The following is a 12,015-nucleotide window of genomic DNA, read 5'->3' as shown; positions in this document are numbered from 1 at the left end:
CAAAGATAACCCAGTGTTGGTAAAGAAAGCTGTGACCGAGGAAGAAGCAGAGGAATTTCTGAGAAAGATGAAAGTGCAGGACTATTCCATTGTGGAGCAGTTAAGGAAGACACCGGCTCAGATCTCGCTATTGTCATTATTGATCCATTCAGACGAGCACTGTCGGGCTTTGATGAAGATCTTGAACGAAGCCCACGTTCCTGACAAAATTTCAGTAAACCACTTGGAAAAGATAGCTAACAAGATATTTGAGGTAAACAGAGTCACTTTTTCTGATGATGAGTTGCCCGTGGAGGGTACCGAGCACAATAGAGCCCTCTATCTGATGGTGAAATGTGAAGATTCCGTGGTTACTCGGGTACTGGTTGACAACGGTTCCAGTGCAAATATTTGCCCTCTTTCCACTCTGAATAAGTTAAAGGTGGATGATGAAAGAATTCACAAGAACAGTATCTGCGTTCGGGGATTCGACGGTGGAGGGAAAGATTTAGTCGGGGACATAGTGCTCGAGCTTACAATAGGGCTAGTTGAATTTACTATGGAATTCCAGGTGCTCGATGTGGACGTCTCTTACAATCTGTTGTTAGGTCGACCCTGGATTCATGCTGCCAAAGTGGTCCTGTCCACTCTGCATCAAATGGTTAAGTTTGAATCGGATAGACAGGAAATTGTTGTGCATGACGAAGATAATTTGTGTGTTCCCAGTGATGCCATTGTTCTGTTCATAGAGTTTGAAGACGACAAGAGGCCATGGGTTTATCAGGTTTTTGACACGGTATTGGTAAAGAAGATTCCTGAAGGGAAGTGCGTGCCGACTCCAAGGGTAGCTGCTTAGTCATGGTAGCCGTTGAAATATTGAAAAATGGTTTTATACCGGGCAAAGGTTTGGGTGCATCTCTGCAAGGTATTGTACAACCGGTTTCTCTTCCTAAAAACTTGGATACATTTGGTCTGGGGTTCAAGCCCACAGTCGCAGACGTGAGAAGAGCTAGAAAAATGAAACAGAGAGCATGGGCCTTTCCAAAACCAGTCCCGCATATTTCCCGATCATTTGTCAGGCCTGGTACCAGCAAGCGCCCAGTGACGACGATTCCCAGTTCGGTGGTTGATGTGGATGGAGATTTGATGGAAAGGTTCGAGAGGATATTCGCCAATGCGAACGTGTTGGAAGCTGGAGAGGGTTCTAGTAAGGCGGATGTGCAATTTGTTGGGCCCAGTGCAAAGATTAACAATTGGGAAGCTACTCCTCTCCCCACCAGGAGGGAGTTTTGGTAGTTTGCTTTGATTTTCTTTCAATTTATTTGGATTATTCCGGGGTTGTAATTCAGATTCTACGTTCCGTCAGTTTGGATGTATAAACCCCATTATCTTTAATTTCAATGAAATGCAATTTCTCTTTTCCTATTTTCCTGATAGTTTTATTTTTGTTTTCCTTTCTTCCTTGTACAGTTCTTTTTATGTTGGCTTCAATGATATGACATGCATGCGGAATCTCCAGCCCAGTCTTAAAAGCCAATCTAATTCTGAAATAGTAATTCAAGAAATAGAATGTGATGTTGAATCAGAATATGACGAGGATGAAGCCTTTGAAGAGATTAGTAAAGAATTAAGCCATTTTGAAGAAAAACCCAAGCCTAACCTGAGTGATACAGAAGCGATCAATCTGGGGACCAAGATAATGTCCGGGAAATTAATATAAGTGTCCATCTTGAACCACAACTCGGAGATGAGATAATTGAAGCACTATTTGAATTCAAAGATATTTTTGCATGGTCCTATGACGACATGCCGGGTCTAAGCACTGACTTGGTGGTTCACAAATTGCCCACTGACCCGGCATTCCCTCATGTCAAGCATAAGCTAAGGAAATTTAAAACTGATATGAGTGTGAAGATTAAGGAAGAGGTCACCAAACAGTTTGAGGCCAAAGTCATTGGGGTTACCCGGTATCCTGCCTGGTTAGCCAATATTGTGCCTATGCCGAAGAAGGATGGCAAGACCACGGTGTGTGTCGACTATAGAGATCTCAATAAGGCAAGTCCCAAAGATAACTTCCCATTACCGAACATCCATATATTGATCGATAATTATGCCAAACATGAGATTGGTTCTTTTGTGGATTGTTATGCGGGTTACCACCAGATCTTAATGGATGAGGAGGATGCAGAGAAGTCAGCATTCATCACGCCCTAGGGAACGTACTGTTATCGGGTCATGCCATTTGGTTTGAAAAAATGCTAGAGAAACCTACATGAGGGCAATGACGACCATATTCCACAACATGATACACAGGGAGATCGAGGTTTATATAGATGATGTGATTGTAAAGTCTAGAAAGCAGTCTGACCATATTAGAGACTTGAGAAAGTTCTTCTAAAGGCTTCGCAGGTACAATCTCAAGCTTAATCCTGCAAAATGCGCGTTCGGCGTTCCGTCTGGAAAGTTGTTGGGATTCATATTCAGCCACCGAGGTATTGAATTAGACTCGTCAAAGATCAAAGCTATCCAGGAGTTGCCACCTCCAAAGAACAAGACTAATGTGATGAGTCTGTTGGGAGATTGAACTACATCAGCCGGTTTATTGCTCAGCTCGCGACAACTTGTGAGCCAATTTTCAAACTGTTAAAGAAAGATGCTGCGATCAAATGGATAGATGAATGTCAGGAAGCATTTGATAAGATAAAGGGTTATTTATCAAACCCACTTGTGTTGGTCCCTCCAAAACCAGGGAGACCTTTGATTCTGTATTTGACAGTCTTGGACAATTCATTTGGATGTGTGTTGGGACAGCATGACATCACCGGCAGGAAGGAGAAGACCATATATTATCTCAGTAAAAAATTCACATCTTACGAGGTTAAATACACTCATCTTGAAAGGACGTGTTATGCCCTAACTTGGGTAGCCCAAAAGCTGAAACACTATTTGTCATCTTATACTACTTACCTCATCTCTCGCTTGAATCTATTGAAGTATATCTTCTAGAAGCCTATACCCACGGGAAGGCTCACAAAGTGGCAGATCTTTTCACAGAATTTGACATTATTTACGTGACTCGGACTGCGATGAAAGAACAAGCACTGGCCGACCATTTGGTTGAGAATACTGTGGATGAAGAATATGAGCCTTTGAAGACTTACTTCCCTGATGAATAGGTAATGCACATTGATGAATCGGAACAAATTGAAAAGCCAGGATGGAAACTTTTCTTTGATGGGGCTACTAACATGAAAGGTGTTGGGATATGGGCGGTACTTGTTTCCGAAATAGGGCATCATTACCCTGTTACGGCCCAACTTCAGTTCTACTGTACTAACAACATGGCAGAATACGAGGCATGCATTTTGGGTTTGAGGATGGATGTGGTTATGGGTGTCCAGGAAGTCTTGGTCTTGGGTGACTCGGACCTTCTGGTACACCAGATTCAGGGAGAATGGGAAACATGGGATTTAAAACTCATACTGTACCGACAATGTTTGCATGATCTTTGTCAACGGTTTCAATCAATAGAGTTCAGGCATATTTTGAGGATCCACAATGAGGTCGCCGATGCTTTGGCTACTCTGGCATTAATGTTACATCATCCAGATAAGGCTTATGTAGACCCGTTGCATATTCAGGTCCGCGATCAACATGCTTATTGTAACGTGGTGGAAGAAGAACTCGATGGAGAGCCTTGGTTTCACAATATCAAGGAATACATCAGGATGGGGGTGTATCCAGTACAAGCCACATGTGATCAAAAAATAACAATTCAACGGTTGGCAAGTGGATTTTTCTTCAGTGGAGGAGTGTTGTACAAAAGAACTCCAGATCTCGGGTTATTAAGATGTGTAGATGCCAGACAGGCCGCGACTATCATGACCGAAGTACATTCTGGAGTCTATGGACCGCACATGAGTGGGTATGTGCTGGCAAAGAAGATTCTCCGGGCAGGTTATTATTGGCTCACTATGGAGCGAGATTGTATCAGTTTCGTGCGTAAATGTCATCAGTGCCAAGTGCATGGAGATTTGATTCATTCTCCACCATCTGAATTACATACAATGTCTGCACCATGGCCTTTTGTTGCTTGGGGAATGGATGTCATTGGACCAATCGAGCTAGCAGCGTCCAACGGGCACAGGTTTATTCTGGTGGCCATTGATTATTTCACCAAGTGGGTAGAGGCTAAAACATTCAAGTCTGTAACCAAGAAGGCGGTAGTTGATTTTGTGCATTCAAATATCATTTGCCGGTTCGGGATACCGAAGGTGATCATTACAGACAATATGGCTAATCTCAATAGTCATCTGATGAAAAAGGTATGTCAACAGTTTAAGATTACACATCGCAATTCCACCCCATACCGCCCCAAGGTGAATGGATCAGTCGAGCCAGCCAACAAAAACATAGAAAAGATACTTCGAAAAATGGTGGAGGGTTCTAGGCAGTGGCATGAAAAGCTACCGTTCGCATTGCTGGGTTATCGCACTACTGTCCGTACTTCAGTAGGGGCGACTCTTTATTTGTTGGTGTATGACACCGAAGCAGCGATACCCGCAGAAGTGGAAATTTCATCCCTTCGAATTGTCGCGGAGGCTGAAATTAATGATGATGAGTGGGTCAAAACCCGCTTGGAACAATTGAGTTTGATCGATGAGAAGAGACTGACAGAAGTGTGTCATGGCTAGTTGTATCAACAGTGGCAAGAGCATACAATAAGAAGGTATGTCCACAGAAGTTTGAAGTGGGGCAGTTAGTATTGAAACACATTCTTCCTAATCAGGTTGAAGCAAAAGGAAAATTCGCCCCAAATTGGCAGGGACGTTCATTGTAACTAGAGTGTTGTCCAATGGTGCATTGTATTTGACAGATGTAGAAGGCAAATGTGTAGAAATGACTATCAATTCTGATGCAGTCAAGAGATACTATATATTATTTCTTTCCTTGATTGTACTTGTTTGTATTTGGCATGTCTCGAATATTGAAATGATGAAGGCATTTTGTTCTTCTATCTAAACACTTTATCCCTTGTTACCCTTTTGAGCCTTATTTATTCTCTTTTATACCACTCTTTCGGAATCAATAACAAATATCAGAAATACAAGCGTAAAAGATAAGTAAAAGAAGGAGAGAAAAATAGAAAGAAAAGGAAAGAGAAAGGAAAGAATGAACAGAGAAAGAAAGAATGAAAAGAGAAAGAAAGAATGAAAAGAGAAAGAAAAGAATGAAAAGGAAAAAGAGAGGAAGAAAAACAACAAAAGGGAAAAAGAAAGCAAAAGAGAGAGCAAAGAAAGAGAAAAAGAAAAATCACAACAACAAAGTAATTTCTATGTCATAAACTACGTTTGACCTGATTCCTTCTAAGGATACGTAGGCAGCCTCAAGGTTCGGTCCCATCAAAGTAAAAGGCCAAAAGTCCCCAAACAAGAAACTGGGGTAGAAGTTGTGGTTGGTATCAGAAATCTGATTCCGAAGGTTGTAATTTTGAACCCAATAAAATTGTTTTGAGCTTTTTATACCCTTCCTTTCTAAACCCATCCAAAAGCCACATTACGGTCCAAAGAAAGACTTTTCGATCGGTCTTCGAGAAATGCCAAGTCAAGCAGGTAGAGGTGATTCATGTCAGGGGCAACACTCTGGTCCAAATAGGAAAAAGAAATAAAAAATGAGAGAGTCTTATTGGTGAAAACCCTCACGGGCACCGTAAGGCGACAAAAGGGAAAATAAATGTTAAAAATGAGAGAGTCTTATTGGTGAAAACCCTCACGGGCGCCTTAAGGAAAAAGTGAGTTGACAGATGAACGAATGAAAGAGGTCTGCTGGTGAAAACCTTTCAAGGCCCCGCAGGATGAACAAGGTCGGGATTTGGACGAAGAAATCAGGTTATGGAAATTCCGAGGCAACAAATGTGGCAACTGGAAGTTGATTGGTTGGACAAATTGGGCCGATTAATCCAAAATGCATGTCATGATCATTGGTGTCAGCTGCTCTATCCAGATAAGTCCTTTTTCTTTTTCCTCTTCAGATAGTCTTCCAGTTTTGGATTGTCTTATCCTTAAATCTGAAAGTCATTGCATTTCATTTCTTTTAGGTTTATTTCTCTAAGATGTTCCCGATGTAAGTTATGTTTAAGCAAATAAGAAGGAATTTCAAAGCTCACTACCAGCTTCAAGATTGCAAAGCACAGTGTGGCCAGAGCATACCAAAGATAACATGATGTAAAATGGGGTAAAGTGCCAGCAAGAGTTCCATCGGCAAAATGATTTGGTAATTTCATGGGAGATGTAGAGGTGTGAAACAATGGTTCGGGTATAGAACACTCGGTTCATCCAAAGTCATGGGGTTTTGAAAGTCAATAAGAAAATCAAGCGAACCAGGGCCAGTGCGGGAAGCCAGTCAAAACAAAACAATGCAGAAGAGAGACCTTCAGCAAAGAATGCCATCAACTAACCACCACATTTTAAACTGACAAAATTTTTCTTTGATTAAAACAGGGGAAGGAAATTTCGATTGTTTCGAGGAAACCCTCCGTGGAGAAAGGCAGTCACCAAACAGGTTTGATTTTTGATTTTCAGGACCCTCCTGGAAAATGGGACCTAGTTTAAAGTTCAGAAATAGCATAATCTAGCATAAATGTATCCTAAAAGAATATAAGTTAGCTTAGAAGTTTGCATGTTCGAGATAGGATTCAATTAGGAGTTTCCAGGACCCTCCTGAATAATGGGACTTGTCTTTAAGATTTCGATTAGATAACAACATTTAGCGTAAATTCTGCTGTAGGGTAGTATAATTCAGCCATAAAATTGTCACTTTTAAGATAATACTTGATTTTTGATTTTCAGGACCCTCTTGGATAATGGGGAGTAGTTTAAAGACCCTCTTAGATAACAAGATTTAAAATTGTCGATTAATTAAGAGTTGTTAGGACCCCCTGGATAATGGGACCTAGCTTTCAAATTCTTAGTAATACTTGGTAATATGATTTAGTTTTACACTCACATCTATGCCCAGCCACCAAACTGGAGCAGAAAATTTTCTTTATTTTTTTGTCTATTTCGTTGAAGTCAGGAGCCCGCCTGGAGAACAGGGAATACATTTCAAGTTCAGTAGTCAGGAGCCCACCTGGAGAGCAGGGAATACATGTCAAGTCAGTAGTCAGGAGCCCACCTGGAGAGCAGGGAATACATTCAAGTTCAGCAGTCAGGAGCCCGCCTGGAGAACAAGGGAGTACAATTCAAGTTTTAGTTTTCAAATCTTAATGATATTTTGTAATGTGATTCGTTTTACACTTACATATGTTCCCAGATACCCAAACTGGGGCAGAAAAATTTCCTTTGTTTTCGTCTATTTTGTTGAAGTCAGGAGCCCTCCTAGAGAGCAGAGAATACATTTCAAGTCAACAGTCAGGAGCCCCCTGGAGATCAGGGAATACATTTCAAGTTTAGTAATCAGGAGCCCGCCTGAAGAGCAGGGAATACATTTCAAGTTCAGCAATCAGGAGCCCGCTTGGAGAGCGGGGAATACATTCAAGTTCAGCAGTTAAGTGTCCACTTGGAGAAAGAGAAAACATCTCAAAGTGTAGTTGGCAGTCAGGTGTCCACCTGGAGAAAAGGAAAACATCTCAAATTACAATTCAAGGCAACAACAAAGGGATTCCACCGGGAGAATACGAGTCAGCAGGACAACAAGAACTACAAGAGAAAGTTTGAAGATATAGATAGGATTTTGTAATGCATAGATCATAGTCTAGTCTAGCTTCTTTTTATTTTATCATGGTGTAATAAGAGGATACAGTAAGCAGTAGCAGCAGCAGCAGCAACAGTGAAATCACAGCTTCATGGTAGTCCCAGCTACCAGAACTTCCCGAACTACACTGAGATGATATCCTTTATAGCCAAGGATATGTAGGCAACCTCGGAAGCAGGGTGCGGTCAAATCTTTCAAAATGCTTCCCACAGAGTATTTAAACGGGCAAAAATCGCTCGTATCCGCTCACTTTATCTTTGCACGAAAACTCTTCGTATTTCCAAGCAAAGAGGGGCAGCTGTGAGCACGTGATTTTTGCCCTATATGAATTACTCCCATAAATTAAAAAAATAAAATAATTTCTTTCAATGTTTGCAATTTTGTGGATTTTCATGGCATTTTCTGATAATTGTTCGCATTTTTGTTTGTGCATTTAAATTAGTGGAAAAAATACAAAAATATATGTTGCATTTGCATTTAGGGTTTGTCTTTGCATTTTTAAGAATTAATTAGTAATTAAGTTATTTTATGTAAAAGGAAGTCACAAAAGTAGTTTAATTTGCATTTTTATTCTAAACTTCAATTTGGAGTGGTTTTCCTTTTAATTGGTTGGTTAATTAATTTTGATAATTATCATTTAGGTTTAATTAGTGTTTTTAGGTGAGTTAGGATCTAGGAATTAATGTAGATTTTCATTTAATCTTGAAAAAAAAACAAAGAGAACTTTTGGAAAAATTGAAAAGAAGTGAAAATAAAAGAAGAGCAATATCAATTGGACCCATCTCCAATTTTTTCTGTCCAAGCCCAATGTTACTTTGTCCAATACTCGCCCAAATACCTCAGAACCGGCCCAGTTCTGTATAACCCGGTCCGTTCCCCACACCTCCCAACCAAACGACCCCGTTTATGTTATAACTCATCTGAGCCATCGAGGTTGGATCAATCAAACAGCTGGGAAGTGATTGGTTTTTTTACATATAAGTGTCGGATTAATCCCTCCCCCAACTCTCATCTCTCTCGCACCCCCTCTCTCATAAACCAACCCCAAACCCTAGTAGCCGCCCCAAAATCCCACCACCATCTACTGGCGGCGCCAACCAAACTACCCCTAAAATAACACCCTAGAATCCCCTCACTCCCCCCTTTCCAAATCCTCACTCCGTTTCCTTCGAATATGGCTAGAACTTCTCGAATTTCAAATCTAGGGTTCGATCCCCAGAAGCCAAAGCCGAACTCGTTCATGCAAGGATATTCCTCCAAGTCTTCTTAGTATTCAGGGTCGGTTTGGTCAAAAAGTAACGTTGTTCGCTTGTTCTTGGCAAAGAACAAGCGATTGACGTTATTTGGGGACTAAATCAGAGTATCAATTGCGAGTTCGGGCCTGGTTGGGTGAGTTTCCTCTTTTCCTTTTATTCGTTCTGGTGTTCCTTCAGTTTTCTTTCCTCTTCATTTCTTCTCTTTCTCTCTAGTCAATTAAATTGAAATGCGAACAAGTTTTAGCTAAATTAAGTATTGTCCGTTTGGTTCCTCTTTAGTTCTTCCTTTCCAAGTTTTGTTTTATGATTTCTCTTGCTTGGTCTGTTTAATTTTTTTGTTAACATTGAGTAACTTCACTTTGTTTGTTAGCCATTTAGTCTTTTAGTTTAGATTTTAAGTTTTGTGAAGTTGTTTAGTCACTTTCCTACTATTTATCATAATTTGCTAAAACTTGGTTTGATTCATTTCGCCTTTTAGGCTTTAAATTCATTTCGGAATTCATTCCCAGGAATTCGAATTGATTTTTCTGAGCCCAGGTCTGGTTTAACCATTGGGTCATTTGACCCATGACCCATTTGAGGTTCTGAAGGGTAAATAATCAGGGCTCGAGGGGTAGTTTAGGAAATTGGGGAAGGGAATATTTGTGTAACTGAATGGGAAGCTTCTAAGAAGCTGGGGAAGGGAACTTATTTGAACTTCTGAATTTTCAACTAGGGGTATCTAGGCTAAAATGGAAATTTGAGAAGGGCCTATGTGCATAATTTATTTCCTTAAGGCTGCCCTACTTGCCTTGCCTATAAAGACAGCTTTTCTTGCCTTTCAAGGCAGAGTCTGAGAGCTAGAAATCCGGAAAATAAAGAAGCTGCATAAGTTTTACTATTTCATAGACCCAAGGGAGCTAAGAGAAAAAAGGGTATCGAAAAGACAAAATTCCTGAAAAAGCTGCAACGGCTAAGTTTCTTTGAAAATTCTAAATTCCAATTCTAAAAACTACTAAAATTTTGTTTGGTTGTGGGTTTCTGAGCTTTCTTTTAGCTAGAATATTTTTTGAAGAATCTCATAGTAACATTGCTGGGGTAAGAAATGGTTTGAAACTGGTTTGAGATTGGGTTTTGGTATGTTGTGTGTCACTGTTGGTTTGAGTTGGGTTTTTGCTGGTTATTTCCTGAATCTGGGTACTGTGTTGCTTGCTGCTAGCTACTGATTCTTCACTGTTTTGGTTTCTATCTTTTTTCCAGGTATTTCCTTCAAACCCTAAATGGAAATGAAGCTTGTTATGGCTATTTGTGTTGGAATCATATAATTCGAGTTGAAGAAACTGATTGTTGCCCCTTCTCTGTTACATTACCAGTTTTGAAGTCTATTATATTTTGTCTTCATGTTCCTCCTAGGCTCATATAAGTTATTTAGTTTCTTGTCATTATCTTTTTAGATTCTTTTATGGTGTTGTATAAATGTTTCCCTTTCACTTGCTTAGCTTAAATATTTGAAGGTTCCTGATCATATGTATGAGCAGTAGAGAATTATTGCAAAGAAATTTTAGTAATGTCAAGTATGTTTCAGGTCTGTTTTGGCCTATTGAGGCCAGTGTTGTCGGATTAAAGGCATGCTGTTCAGTTTTTCTCTAGTTTAGCTATACATTTTAAATCTTGTAGGTTGAGGCCTATTTATTGTTAGGAAGGAAGGTTATACATATGTTATTTGCTTCTGAGGAGACTCGATATCGAGTCTTAAAGCCTCCAGCAGTTGACATTGAAATCTGGCTTGGGCTCGTTTGGGCCCAAAGTTCATTTTTCTTGTGATGTGGTCTTGTGAGTCCAAGGCAAACGTGGGTCCAAGGTGCAGGCATGATCAGAATTATAATTTTAGTTGCTCTATGTTTAAATAATCAAAGAAGCAAAAATGTTAGTTTAGTCACGTGCTCAACATAGTTTTATGATTGGTATTCAATAAAATGTGTACAATTCTGAGTTCTTGTATATGATTTGGCGTTGAAATTTTCAGCTGGGCCTTTAGCATTGGCCCAGTGTCTTTTGATGCGCTACAAATTTCGTTCAAGACCTCTTTTTCATTTTATGATTTGAGGTTGTCGTTGATTTGGGCCTACTATTGATTGGGTTTTATATTAGCGAAACGGTGTTGCATTTTGTTGATCCTTAAAGGTTAATTTACTTGTTTGCCTAGATGGACATAGGTTCAAAAGTGTTTTAAAATCAGATAATTAAGCCGAATATAATAGTTGAGTGACCGTGCTAGAACCACGAAACTCGGGAGTGCCTAACACCTTCTCCCGGGTTAACAGAATTCCTTACCCGGATTTCTGGTTTGCGGACTGTGATACAGAGTCATTCTTTTCTCGATTCGTGATTTGAACCGGTGACTTGGGACACCATAAATCTCCCAAGTGGCGACTCTGAATCTTTTAATAATATAATCTCATTTCGATTGTCACTTAAATTGGAAAAACTCCCTTATACACCCTTATGGGGATGTGGTGAAAAAGGAGGTGTGACACCATAGAAACGAGTTTTAGGTCCAAAATCCTTACCTCAATGAAGTTCCCTTGAAATCCTTCTTCAAAATCGTCCAAAAAGCTCCCCAAGCCGACTTAGAAATGGTGGAATAGCTCAAAAATTGCGAAGGAAACAATTTATACTTTTTGGCCTAGGGATTTCGCATCTGCGGCGAAAATCCCGCTTTTGCGGTCAACGAACCGCTTCTGCGATTTTCACTTAAGTCACCCAAAACTGCTTCTGCGATGCATTGCCTGCACCTGCGCCATCACAAGTGCGGCTCCTCAACCGCTTCTACGGCTCCAGCCTTCCCAGGCCCTTCCCGCTTCTACGGCCTTCTCCTTTGCATTTGCGGAATCGCACCCGCGGTCCCCAATTCGCAGGTGCGGAAACACTAGAAGCAGAAAATCTACAGCTTCACCAAAAATTCCAAACTCTCCATCAACCATCCGAAATCACCCCGAGGCCCCCGGTACCTCAACCAAAAACACAAACATACCCCATAGCCTTATTC

The sequence above is a fragment of the Nicotiana tabacum genome, chromosome 16, assembly GCF_000715075.1.
Source record: "Nicotiana tabacum cultivar K326 chromosome 16, ASM71507v2, whole genome shotgun sequence".
In the NCBI taxonomy this organism is placed as follows: domain Eukaryota; kingdom Viridiplantae; phylum Streptophyta; class Magnoliopsida; order Solanales; family Solanaceae; genus Nicotiana; species Nicotiana tabacum.
This window is presented reverse-complemented; position numbering follows the sequence as displayed.